At 41.1% G+C, this 12176-nt stretch overlaps 1 pseudogene; it reads right to left on the bottom strand.

Moving 5' to 3' along the window:
• Positions 1-11412: 11412 nt before the first annotated feature.
• Positions 11413-11513, bottom strand: LOC129651884 (uncharacterized; annotated as a pseudogene).
• Positions 11514-12176: the final 663 nt, after the last annotated feature.

The raw sequence follows: 12176 nt of genomic DNA, 5'->3' as shown, positions 1-12176 counted from the left end.
AATGTTACTAGAACACATCCCAAAAAGGCTGGAGAAAATCCCCTGTGAACCAGCAGTCTATAAGAGTACCCTCCTTCTAAATTGCTGCCAGTAATATGTATCATAGCTGTTTTTAATTTTTTTCTAATCTGAGGAGTGTTGAGTGACATCATGTTGCTTCTTTGACCATTAGTGGTTGAGGATTTCTTTCCATTTGTTTATTGGTTTAATTTCCTCATCAGTTCAGTTCAGTTCAGTTGCTCAGTCGTGTCCAACTCTTTGCAACCCTATGAACTGCAGCACGCCAGGCCTCCCTGTCCATCACCAACTCCCAGAGTTCACCCAAACCCATGTCCATTGAGTCCATGATGCCATCCAAGCATCTCATCCTTCTCTTATCCCCTTCTCCTTCTGCCCTCAATCTTTCCCAGTATCAGAGTCTTTTCAAATGAGTCAGTTCTTCACATCAGGTGGCCAAAGTTTCAGCTTCAACATCAGTTTCAGCTTCAACATCAGTCCTACCAATAAACACCCAGGACTGATCTCCTTTAGGATGGACTGGTTGGATCTCCTTGCAGTCCAAGGGACTCTCAAGAGTCTTATCCAACAACACAGTTCAAAAGCATCAATTCTTCGGCGCTCAACTTTCTTCACAATCCAACTCTCACCTCCGTACATGACTACTGGAAAAACCATAGCCTTGACTAGATGGACCTTTGTTGGCAAAGTAATGCCTCTGCTTTTGAATATGCTATCTAGGTTGGTCATAACTTTCCTTCCAAGGAGTAAGCACCTTTTAATTTCATGGCTGCAATCACCATCTGCAGTGATTTTGGAGCCCCCAAAAATAAAGTCTGACACTGTTTCCCCTGTTTCCCCATCTATTTCCCATGAAGTGATGGGACCAGATGCCATGATCTTCGTTTTCTGAATGTTGAGATTTAAGCCAACTTTTCACTCTCCTCTTTCACTTTCATCAAGAGGCTCTTTAGTTCTTCTTCACTTTCTGCCATAAGGGTGGTGTCATCTGCATATCTGAGGTTATTAATATTTCTCCCAACAATCTTGATTCCAGCTTGTGCTTCTTCCAGCCCAGCATTTCTCATGATGTACTCTGTTCCTCATCAGGAAGAGAAAAAAAGAGTTCAGTACACGTAGATAGACACATAGGTAAACTCAAAGAGAGAGTCATGCCCTTGTGATAGTCTGTCATTTATACGAGTCATTTCTTCCAGGTTTCCTTTGGCCAGTCATTCTGCAGACTGGTTCTGAGTCTGCATTTGATATATCTCATTTTATATATCTCAGGATCCTCCTATGTGTGCACTCACATCCTTAGCCAGGATGGATTCCAGGGAAGAGGACTATGGGTAGCTTGGCATCACTCCCCTTTTTACTTCCAAGGAGTTTTCTAGTCAGAAGATCTCCCTGACTTTGAGAATGAGAAATACATGTTCTCTTATCTCTTATCTTGGCAGGCCCAGCCTCCTCTCTAGATTTGTCCTGCTATTAATATTTTGGAGTTCCTGTGCACAGGGAATGAACTCCAATTGCTCACACTGGGGGATGCATCTACCTTCTGCCTCAGTCAGAATCATCTAGAAAACTTTTATTAAAGTTTATGGATCCCTGGACTCCACCCCCAGAGATTCTAATTCTATTGGTCTAGTATGGTACTCAGGAATTATTGCATTTTCATTTGAGCTACCCAGGAGATTCTGATGCTTAGCCAGACTTGGGAATGGCTTCTCTTGAGGGGACAGGATTGAATGGAGAAAGACAAACAAAACTGAATCAATCACCAAGGTGTACCCTAGATCTCTAAAACTTAGTCATCCTGAACAACTGAAACGTTGTACCATCTTTCCATTTCATCCAGGCTCCAGCCCCTGGCAACCACTGTGGTTAATAACAGTGTATTGTGTATCTGAAATTTGCTAAGAGTAGACTTTAAGTGTTCGCAGCATACATACACATACAAAATAAGGTAACTACGTGAGATGATGGAAATGTTAATTAGCTTGGCTGTGGTAATCATTTCACAAAATATATATGTATCAAATCATTATGTTGTATACCTTAAATATATATAATTTGTCAATTTTATTTCAGGAAAGAGGGATGGAAACTGAGTCAGCATGGTAAGGCCATAGAAAAGGCATAAGGATCCAGCTTGAAAGAGGCATGGAGGTCTCATAGAGAGGTCAAGATCAGGCCTTCAAGGATGGGGAACAGCATTCCTGAGGAATGAGCTGAGATTTTAGCTGGAGAGATGCATTGGGGTTAAATGAGGAGGCCCTTAAAACGCTGGCTAAGGAGCTGATGAGTCTCCAAAGTTGATGAGTCTCCAATGGCAATGGAGACTCATCAAAGGTTTTTGAGCAGGGCAGTAACTTGCTAAGAACTTGTCTTAGTGACTGATAAAACAATCCTGGCAGTAGTGTGGAAAATGCACTCTACAAATGCTAGGGATTGTCTTTATTAAAACTATGTTTATCCAAATAATTTAATTTGGAAAATGTACCCTTTACGAGATCTCCACTTCATTCAAGGTGAGTGAAAGTACAAATAAGAATGTGGTCTTAAGTGATGAACTATAGAGACCAAAACATGACTAATTTGCCTTATGTTTTGACTTAAAACAAACACCTTTAAACATACAGCTTTTTATTTCAAAATTAATTAGCACATTTCCTTTAATTATCCTGTGTCATGTGATGTGTTATGTGGAAACATACACTGAAAATGGTAAAATCTTGAATTGCAGCAGATTAGAGATGAGCACCACTCAAAAAGGTTTTACTGAATTTAAACCACAGCTTCATTTATGATTGATAAATAACTATAAAAGATCTTTTTGTCTTTGGACAAACAATCCAGTATCAGTGACAGAAGAAATGAAAGCAGTTCTCTCTTTTCACAAAGCGATTAAGTGGTAAAACTGTGAAGAGCTGTCAGCATCCACATCAGTGCTGAAGCCCTCAGACTGACTTTTTTGGTGCAGACTAGCTGAAATACATGTCCAGCCAGTAGACAACATGGAACTTACAGGCTTTGCTACCGGAGACACGGTGGATGGGAATGGAGTGGGAAGTGGACACTGCTTAAAAAGACCTACTGTCCTACACATTCAGATAAGATGAGCTCAGTGACCTTTGGATAAATCAAAGGATTGTTTGTAAAACTGGGCCACCTCCCTACAAAACACCATGAGCACTGAAGCACAGTTGAAGTGCAGGTGAGAAGCAAAGCCTTTCCCAAAGGAAGACCATGACAGAACAGGGTACATTGATGTGACAGGAGAGGGTACATTAGGAATGAGGCCAATATTTTAAACATTGTTTATTTGGGGTTGATACCAAAGTATGTTATAGTTCCTCCCACAAGGAACATTCTCTTGTCTTCAGATACTTCCTTGATGCCCAGGGTGTCACTCCAGTGCAATAAATACAGACTGGCTCCTTAAAAGTCCATCCGTCCTCAGGGAGGTGGTACCACTCCTGAGAAGCCCTGCATGAAAGAGGACTTCTTTACCTGATCCCAACTGGTAATGAGTCTTTTCTCACAACCAGTATCTCCTGCTATGTGATAGACAAATAATGGTAAAAGGCTTTTAAAAATGCTTAATAGATGTGTATAAGTATTTATGTGCATGTGTACCTGCTCAGTCACTCAGTTCAGTCATTCAGTCATGTCTGGCTCTTTGTGATCCCATGGACTGTAACCTGCCAGGTTCCTCTGTCCATGGAATTTTCTAGTCAAGAATGCTGAAGTCAGTTGTCATTTCCTACTCAAGGGGATCTTCCCAACCCAGGGATCGAACCCACACTTCCTGCATTGGCAGGAGGGTTCTTTACCTGAGCCACCTGAGAGGAAAGATAGTTTTTTTATTTTTTAAAAAATAAATGGTGCTGGTACATCTCCTGCATCTTTAGATTTTTTTTAACCACTGAGCCACATGGGAAGCCCATAAGTATTTGTATATATTGGTTAAAAAAAAAACTGGGTGAGATTTATAAACATTTATATATATTTATTTAAGTAAAAGAAAGTGAGCACATTTTTAAAAAAATATTAAACAAATAACAAGACAGATGGTACACAGTTATGTTAGAACAGTGTCTATAATGTTGAACAGTGGAGGTTTGGGACCCTTCCCCAGTGTAAAACCAGGACAGGAGATCTCTATTGTTCTGTTCTGATCCGTGTCTATGAAAAGTCCCGGTCACTACAGAGCTCTAAATAGGTGTTGGCAGGGGTACATTTATTTCAGTGTACAGCTGATTCTTGAACAACACAGGTTTGAACCTACAGACCCACTTATACTCAGATTTTTTTCAATAAATGTGTATTGTAGCACTACAGGACCTGCAGTTGGTTGAATCCCTACATGCATAACTACAGATATAGAGGGCCAACTGTAAAGTTATAAATGGATTTTCAACTGCAGGGAGTCTGGACCATATCCCCCACATTATTCAAATGTCAACTGTATTAAAAATTAAAATAGTAGCTTATACCCATGGTTAAGATAAAAGTTCACAGTATACTGAGGAATGTTCCCTCACAGAGCTTTTCCTCAGAAGCTCCCACAGCAGAGGAAGGTGAGTGAGCTGCGAGAGCAGGGAAAGCCCAGTCCTGGATACTGATCAAACGTCCTCCAAAGATCAGCATTTTAAACACTGATTCTTTCCCTTCCTTCCTTGTTCCCTTGACTATTTGTCCCTCTGTAATTACTCTTTTTCACCTCTTTCTCTAGCTTAAATAAGAGAGGGAGGCAGAGTAGGCTGAACTTTTTAAGACCAGATACTTAGCACTTTTCTGCAGTATCCATTTCCTTACCAGCACCTGGTGTCTCCAGGAGGGCCCAGCTGAGTGAAGCCCCACAGCACTGCCTGGATCCCTGTACTATCAGTGAATGAAACTTCATGTTGATCTATCTCTGTTTCCTGGTCAACCAACAAGTGCCCCTCCTCCTTCCAGAAGTTAATTTAAAACACAAGTCTGACTCTGAAGATTTGGTCGTAAAATAACTGAAAACAGAGCCAGGTCTCAGAGGAATTAGTCTTGGTGTAAGACCTCAGAATCAATGGTGATGCCTCCAGGTCAGGTCAAAGTTGAACTTTTCTTGTTGACCTTGCACTAAGAGCATGTCCAGATCACAACCAAGAAGAACCTTAAGCTTTCTTATAAGACTTAGTTGAAAAATAAAATGCAAGAATTCATCCTCTAGATGAGTACAGAAGATTGAATAATGTGGCTGCTCAGTGGGTTGGAAATGTGCAACAAAGAAATCACAGACTTTAGATTTATTCTAATATTAATATTGCTACCCCAGTTTTCCTTGGTTGGTATTTACTAGGTATTCTTTTTCTAGTTCTCTAATTTCTGCTGTCCTAGTCTGACACATATTGAACATAGAGTGAAACAACACAAATCTGACATCGTTCTTGTTTTGTCTACCTGCCAACTAAAGCACACGCAGTAAACTAAGTGCCCCAAATACAGCTCAGGGAGGGGACCCTGTGATGATAAGTGGACATGAAAGAGTCCCACAAGATACCACTTGAATTATCATGTTTTATCCTTTCCCTGTCAGGTCTTATGAGTGGGAGGACAACGCCAAGTAATAAAATTTGGGTGTTAAAACTTGGTTAAAAAAATAAGAGTGTTTAACTGGGGCTAACTTTTTAAAGAAAAAGCATCGATTCTGAGTGCAGAATCGATGCTTTTGAACTGTGGTGTTGGAGAAGACTCTTGAGAATCCCTTGGACAGCAAGGAGATCCAACCAGTCCATCCTAAAGGAGATCAGTCCTGGGTGTTCATTGGAAGGACTGCTGTTGAAGCTGAAACTCCAGTACTTGGGCCACCTGATACGAAGAGCTGACTCATTGGAAAAGACCCTGATGCTGGGAAAGATTGAAGGCAGGAGGAGAAGGGGACGACAGAGGATGAGATGGTAGGATGGTATCACCAACTCAATGGACCTGAGTTTAGGTAAACTCTGGGAGTTGGTGATGGACAGGGAGGCCTGGCGTGCTGCAGTTCATGGGGTCGCAGAGTTGGACATGACTGAGCAACTGAACTGAACTTAACTTTTTACCAAGTGTGACCTGATGATACTTTTCTTCCAAGACTCTTCCTGTTATTAAATTCACAGTATTTTAAAATAAATATTTAATAATTAGCAGTCAACTATTAATGGGCAACTCTCTTGGATGGAATAGTGGTTGGGAGAGTGAATAACAGAGGGAACAGAAATCTACAAGTCTAGCTTTCAAGTGTTGCTTGCTAGGACTGTGACCAAGACTCAAATACAAAGTTGTTAGTAGATTCAAGAGGTTAAGTGTATAGATTTTGGTGTTGGCAGATATGGAAGCTAATCACAGGTCTGCAAAGTTACCTGGGGGATGTGCCCCAGCAGGAATCCCAAGGACACCAGGACAGAGCAGATATATCTCTTCTGCTGCCATGAGTACAACCTTTGTGCTTGGCAATGCAATTCAATTCTGATGCAAACTCCTAGAGTTAGGATCAGACTTCACAGGTCCCCAACAAGACCATCCCCCTTTGAGATGCCAGCCGCAAGTTCAGGGATTCCCAGGCCACTTATTCTTTTGACCAAATGGTTACAACTCCAGGAGGCCCCCATAACTCCGCTTAGTTTCAACAATTCACTTGAATGACTCACAGAACTTAAGAAAGCACTATCCTTATAAATACAATCTTATTAAAAAGAATTCAAATCAGATGAGACAAAAGAAGAGATACATAGGGTGACATCTGAAACTGTTATGAACACAAAGTTTCCATGCCCTTCCCCATGGAATCAGGGTGCATCACCTTCCTCAGACATTACTGTGTTGTTCCCCAGCCAGGAAGCTTAACCAAGCTTCAATGTCCAGAGATTTTATTGGGATTTTATTGTGTAGCCATGATTGGTGGAGTCACTGGCCACGTGACTGAACCTAATCTCCAGCTTCTCTCTCCTCCCAGGAGATCATACTGGCTGAAAACCTCAATCCTCTAATTACATGGTTCATCTTTCTGGTGACCAATCTCTATTCTGAGTTACCTTGTTAGGAGAAACTCTGGTATGATCCCAGAGGCTCATGAATAACAAAGATATTCTTATTACTCAGGAAATTCCTAGGATTTAGTCTCCTTCCCAGGGACAAAGATCAGGCAAACTCTATTATAAGGAACAAGCTTCGTACTCTGGGACAAGGGGAAAAACAGGATGGTGACATCCCAAAGACTGAGCTTTTGTCTAAAAGCCATAGATAAGAGACTATTTAAACCAGTCCTGATATGCAATGGAACTTTAAATAGACCATATGATCAAATCCAAAATGTTCTGTTTAAACCAAAATACTGTTTACTGGTAAGGGCTTTCCATATGGCTCAGTGGTAAAGAATCCACCCACCAATACAGGAGATACAGGAGACAGGGTTTGATCCCTGGTCCTTTTAAGCAGGGAATGGCAACCCACTCAAGTATTCTTGTCTGGGAAATCCCACAGACCGATGGGCCTGGTGGGTTACAGTCCATTGGGTCACAAAGAGTCCAACATGACTGTGCATACTCCTGCCCCTCCCACCCCCCACCACACACACACTGTTTACTGGCAAGTCTAAAGCATCTGACTACCCCACAGATTGTGTGTTCCTGAGGGAGACCAAAGCAGTTTGGAGGCTGTGAAACAGACTAGCACTAACCTAACTTATCAAATAAGTGATATAAATTTGAATAACAATACAGTATTTTGCAACTAGAATATTTTGAATATGCAATTTGAATGTTTTTATTAGGTGATTCAAATCATTGTACCAACTTTTTGGTGCCTTCTTCCAGTTGCAGACCAAAGCTAACATTCAGGGCCAAATTAACAAGAGAATGGTGCTTGGTGACTAAGGAATCAGAACAGTGGCAAACTGCCCTATATTCTCATTTTTTGACCCTTTCTCTTTCACTCCAGGTATACTATTACCCTTCTATTTTCATGATGGAATGCTTTCCTTAGATACACTTGTAATATTTGTTTACATGTAGCCTCATTCACATTTGTACTGTACTTTCTTGAGGATACTTCAAAGGTCATCTAGGTTGACCTTTGAAGATTAACAGGTTTCCCTTGATATATATTTACCATCAAACCTGCAGGTTCACCTCATACTTGTATCCACTTTTAAACTGACTATGACTAGCCAATTCCAGGGCCATAAATTTTTGAACTTACCCCAGAATTTGGACTTTATACAAGCTCAGTTCAGTTCAGTTCAGTTGCTCAGTCGTGTCTGACTCTTTGAGACCCCATGAATTGTAGAACGCCAGGCCTCCCTGTTCATCACCAACTCCCGGAGTTCACTCAGACTCACGTCCATTGAGTTGGTGATGCCATCCAGCCATCTCATCCTCTGTCATCCCCTTCTCCTCCTGCCCCCAATCCCTCCCAGCATTAGAGTCTTTTCCAAGGAGTCAACTCTTCGCATGAGGTGGCCAAAGTACTGGAGTTTCAGCTTTAGCATCATTCCTTCCAAAGAACACCCAGGACTGATCTCCTTCAGAATGGACTGGTTGGATCACCTTGCAGTCCAAGGGACTCTCAAGAGTCTTCTCCAACACCACAGTTCAAAAGCATCAATTCTTCAGCGCTCAGCTTTCTTCACAGTCCAACTCTCACATCCATATATGACTACTGGAAAAACCATAGCCTTGACTAGATGGACCTTTGTTGGCAAAGTAATGTCTCTGGTTTTGAATATGCTATCTAGGTTGGTCATAACTTTCCTTCCAAGGAGTAAGTGCCTTTTAATTTCATGGCTGCAATCACCATCTGCAGTGATTTTGGATCCCCAAAAAATAAAGTCTGACACTGTTTCCCCATCTATTTCCCATGAAGTGATGGGACCAGATGCCATGGTCTTCGTTTTCTGAATGTTGAGTTTTAAGCCAACTTTTTCACTCACCTCTTTTACTTTCATCAAGAGGCTTTTTAGTTCCTTTTCACTTTCTGCCATAAGGGTGGTGTCATCTGCATATCTGAGGTTATTGATATTTCTCCCAGCAATCTTGATTCCAGCTTGTGCTTCTTCCAGCCAGCATTTTTCATGATGTACTCTGCATATAAGTTAAATAAACAGGGTGACAGTATACAGCCTTGACGTACTCCTTTTCCTATTTGGAACCAGTCTGTTTTTCCATGTCCAGTTCTAACTGTTGCTTCCTGACCTGCATATAGGTTTCTCAAGAGGCAGGTCAGGTGGTCTGGTATTCCCATCTCTTTCAGAATTTTCCACAGTTTATTGTGATCCACACAGTCAAAGGCTTTGGCATGGTCAATAAAGCAGAAATAGATGTTTTTCTGGAACTCTCTTGCTTTTTCCATGATCCAGCAGATGTTGGCAATTTGATCTCTGGTTCCTCTGCCTTTTCTAAAACCAGTTTGAACATCTGGAAGTTCACAGTTCACGTATGCTGAAGCCTGGCTTGGAGAATTTTGAGCATTACTTTACTAGCGTGTGAGATAAGTGCAATTGTGCTGTAGTTTGAGCATTCTTTGGCATTGCCTGTCTTTGGGATTGGAATGAAAACTGACCTTTTCCAGTTCTGTGGCCACTGCTGAGTTTTCCAAATTTGCTGGCATATTGAGTGCAGCACTTTCACAGCATCATCTTTCAGGATTTGAAATAGCTCAACTGGAATTCCATCACCTCCTATACAAGCTAGAACCTTTTAAAATGGTGTTTTCTTGACATTTTATTGTTCACTTGAAGCCTTTACATGCCTTTCACTGGTGGGGCATGAATAAAGAATGGTGTTACCTCAGATGGGACTGGGATGGTGGCAGGCATTACAGAGAAGTTTAAAGCAGTGAGGAGAGAAGCTCAAAAATATGATGCTACTTCTGCCTTGGGTGGATCTCAAATGTGTATGTTTTTGATTTTCCAAAATCAGTAAATGAAAAGGCAGCTGTTCAGAGACTCAAGGACTGTGATTGAACATGGCATTTAGCTGCAGTGAATTAGCACATAGCATCTGCCTTTTATGCTTGATGCTTCAGAAGCACTCTGAAGACTGGTAATCCATGGGTCTAAAAGACTAGAGTTGAAGACATGGATGCTTTCCTAGTTATATTCACCTAATCCCATTTTATCTACCACCCACACCATGTATGGTTTAGTAAGATTTTCTCACAGAGCAGCCTTTCAGAAGAAGAAAAAGTTATTTTTGTCAGCTGCCAAGTGGAGCAGACTGGGTATTATACCTGTTTTCTGTCTTGGGAGTGGTCATGGGTTCTCACATGTCCCATGACAAACGTGCCTCAGAGAACAAGTCATGCTGTGAGCCAGAGAGTATCACTAGAAACCCTCCCAGAAATCAGTGTGAGCCTCGGCTGACCCTGCACCAATGCCCCACGTGTAGGATCCCCTGCACTGGCGGCTGCAAACTTCCTGAGACTCAGAAACTCAACAAGTCCAAAACAAGAATTATGATCACCCCTCCAAACTCCTTCTATCTGAGGTTCCTGACTTAGGCACTGGCACCACCATCCATCCAGAAGCATGGAGATCTTTCTTGATTGGTTTCTCCCCTCATCCCACATAGCAACCTTTCAACAAGTTCAGTCATTGGCCCTCTGACTTTTCTCAGATTTATTAATATCCACTTCTCTCCACCTCTGCCTCAACACCCTAGTTCAAGCGACTTCCATCTCTCTTCTGAAGAACCCCGACACTTCCCAACTGGCCAGCCACATCCACTGCCACACTACCCACTTTCCATCCTATATGTTTGCATAACAATGTGAAAGTGTTTAATGCTAATAAAGTATATACTTAAATTGGTTAAAATGGTAAATTTTGTGTTAGGCATATTTTGCCACAGTATAAAAAGGGGGTATGGTGTTGGGATGGTTCCATTGCAGACAGAGAGAAAAGCAGGTACAAATGTCTTGTGGGAAGACAGAGCATGGATGAAAGGAAAGCCAGCAGGGCTGGTTTGTCAAGATTTGGAGGATGTTTTATGGCCTGAGATGAGGCTGGGGTCACAGGCAGCGAAAAGGCCATAGAAAATCTGGATATTGATATTTGTCCTGAGATCACTGGGAGATTGTTGTTGAGCCTTCAACAGGACAGCAACAGAAATATGTTTTTAAAAATTGCCATGGACTAGGATGGAAAGGGGAATCTTTTGTGGCTCAGACGATAAAGCGTCCACCTACAATATCAGCCCTGCTGGCTTTCCTCTCATCCATGCTCTCTATTCCCACAAGACATTGGTACCTGCTGTTCTCTCTGTCTGCAACGGAACCATCCCAACACCATACCCCTTTTTATACTGTGGCAAAATATACCTAACACAAAATTTACCGTTTTAACCAATTTAAGTATATACTTTATTAGCATTAAACACTTTCACATTGTTATGCAAACATATAGAACACTTCACAAATTTGTATATCATCCTTGAACAGAGGCCATGCTAATTGTATTGTTCCAATTTTAGTCTCTGTGCTTCTGAAGTGAGCACTTTCTCCCTTTTGACCGTAAAGTTTGACTCATCCTGTGTTTATTCAGGGAAGCCTTCCAAGACCAGGGCCATCACAAGTCATACATCCCCTTGACTGCCCAGCACCCAGTGTGAGTTTTATGCTTGTTCCATTGACATCTGCTCTCTCTCACTAAACTATGAACTCCTTGAAGGCAGTTCTCATTGTCTAAACGAATGCTAGGTACACAGTGGAAGCTCAGTGTATCCTAGTTAAATGAATAAACAAAGAAATGCAATTCTACCTTCAGTGAAGACCATCTTTGACATTATAGAAAACTCTGTAGTTCTACATTGCCTTGAACTCCATTCCAGAGAAAGAACTTGACTTTTGAAAAACTAAAATCATTGATAAAGTGTGTTTTTTCCCCTTTTCTCAAAGAGAAGACTTATTAATTCAGACTTTATCTCTCATAAAAGAGGAAAATACCTGATAGTCTTTATTTTTTATATTAATTGAATATATTTAATTGAATACTTATAATTGTATCCATTTTTCTATAAGATCCTTATTTTTTGAATATTTATTGGAGTAGAGTTGGCTTACATGATGTGTTCATTTCTGTTGTACAGCACAGTGAATCAGTTATACATATACATATATCCACTCTTTTAGATTTTTTCCCATATAAGTCATTATAGAGT

Source organism: Bubalus kerabau, chromosome 4 (genome assembly GCF_029407905.1).
Source record: "Bubalus kerabau isolate K-KA32 ecotype Philippines breed swamp buffalo chromosome 4, PCC_UOA_SB_1v2, whole genome shotgun sequence".
Taxonomy (NCBI): domain Eukaryota; kingdom Metazoa; phylum Chordata; class Mammalia; order Artiodactyla; family Bovidae; genus Bubalus; species Bubalus kerabau.
This window is presented reverse-complemented; position numbering and strand designations above follow the sequence as displayed.